Genomic DNA, 2,154 nt, shown 5'->3' with positions numbered 1-2,154 from the left:
TAGCTAAGTCAATCCCTTACTCCCTCATTGCCCAAATGTGAAGTATGTTTCATTTTTATCCTACCTCTACCACGCCCACATTAGTCGTAATGAGGATTTGGCCAGAGAGAAGGAACCTATCTATATACACCAAACCTGGGGTGAGAGGTGTAATATGTACTGGAAGCCACAGCAGATTAGAAGTTAAGAAATGTGGGTTCTTCTCTTTATTCTGTCACTGACAATGTTTAAAAGGTTTGAGTAATGCCTTTATCCTTAGAATTATTGCATTTTATATTTGTTAATGAAAACCAAAGTTTAAAAAGTTTTTGGTAATGTCTTTATCCTTTGAATTCTTGCATTTTATATTTGTTAATGAAAACCCCATCACCTCAGTACAAATTATTATCCTCTCTCTACCTAGAACACTGTGGTTTCTCATAATTGCCTTATGCTGACATTTTTCCTTCCATCTGCAATCAATCACTTAATTAGAATACTACTACCCTGTGCTCTACTCCACTTGCTGAAATCCTCGTGAACTTTCAAGGCTATCTCAAATGGTCTACAAAGGAAAGGCACCTTAAAGACCCTCTAGCTTAGTCTAGTCCAACATCCCTCATTTTACAACTGAGCAAACTGAAACCTGAAGCCCACACTGAAGACATCTGCATCTACATCTATTTATATGAAGATATAATATAAATGTACATTTGTTATAATGAATGTAATATAAGAAGGTATAATATAAATGTACACAAATGTATACTTAAGAAATATATGTGTGTATATTCATATATATGGTGTGTGTATATATACATATGTATATATAAGATGTGTACACACACACACACACACACACACACACACACACACACACACACACACACATTATCTTCCCAACTAGATTGTGATCTCCTGGAGAGCAGGAACCACATATGTATTTCACCCGCTTGGACGTAGGCATTCCATAAACAATTAAATAATCCTTGATTGAATGACTGAGTAAAATTCAGTCAGTCTGTTCTTCAAATAAATGAAAAAATGGTATAAAAATGTAAGGTATATTCCTCATAATGACAAAGCAAAATCATGGGTATCTGTTTCATTTATTAAAGAAGAAAACAATGTTGCAAAGGATCATCATTGAAAAATGGATAAATAAATGAGAGAGAGAGAGAGAGAGAGAGAGAGAAACAGTTGAACCTTTTTATTGAAATCCAAGAAATAAGAAGGACTGGGGAGGGGGTTGGATATGGAGAATTAAGGAAGCTTAGAAACAGACAGAATCATTTAAATGGCCTTCTCCTGTCTTTGTCAACACTGACTCTAATTTATTGTTGTCCCTCTGCTACATACAACACTGTTATTAGTGTTACTTGGAATATGTACTCTATTAAAGACTATGGGAAGTCTATCTTTTAAAATAATTTATTTGAAGCATGCACTCCTTACTCTTTTAAATGATGGGACAAGCAATTCAGCCACATACAAGTGTCTATGCAAAGGCCATTGTGTCTTTAGTCTCCAGTAAGTCAGAATCAGCTTTATTATAAATCCATTTGCTCCAGCATCCTAATGTTACTAAATACTGAGGTTATTATCCCATTTAGATAAGGGTCTTACTATCTTGGGCCCAGCCAGGCTTTTGTTTGTACTGGGATTCCCGAGGCTCATTTTAAAGTATAAGTATTCATGAAGGTGGGCCTCTACAGCACCTAGTCACAAATGGTTTCTGGAAGGCAAGGCCAGCATATAGGTTAGGTCCACGAAATGCAGGTCACTGTTTGCCTGAACAAATATTCCTAGATTAATAAGAGTAGATTATTTCACTAAGGCAGGCCAGCCAGTCAGCTATACTCTGAGTAACACTTGAAATTTGAGACAGTAAATATTTACTGCAGTTGTTTAGGGATCTTTTGGTAAATAATTGATTCTGGCCACTTGCATCTGATGTTGATAAATGCAGCAGCAGGGAACTTGGTACTTAATTAAACAAATGTGTTGTAAATGGAAAGCCTGGCTTTTAGAAGTCTGCATTGCCAGCAGTATTTACTTTTCTCTGTTAACAAGCTTTTGGTCCCACCTATGCTAAATAGATCAAGGTTTTCCTGTTTCTATTTGTAACTCTCCTGCTTCTAGGCTGACCTATGTATAGTTTACACAGCCAAATTT

The sequence above is a fragment of the Phascolarctos cinereus genome, unplaced genomic scaffold (assembly GCF_003287225.1).
Source record: "Phascolarctos cinereus isolate Bilbo 61053 unplaced genomic scaffold, phaCin_HiC Scaffold_4;HRSCAF=312, whole genome shotgun sequence".
NCBI classification, from domain to species: domain Eukaryota; kingdom Metazoa; phylum Chordata; class Mammalia; order Diprotodontia; family Phascolarctidae; genus Phascolarctos; species Phascolarctos cinereus.
The sequence above is the reverse complement of the archived record's forward strand: the minus strand, read 5'-3'. Positions refer to the sequence as shown.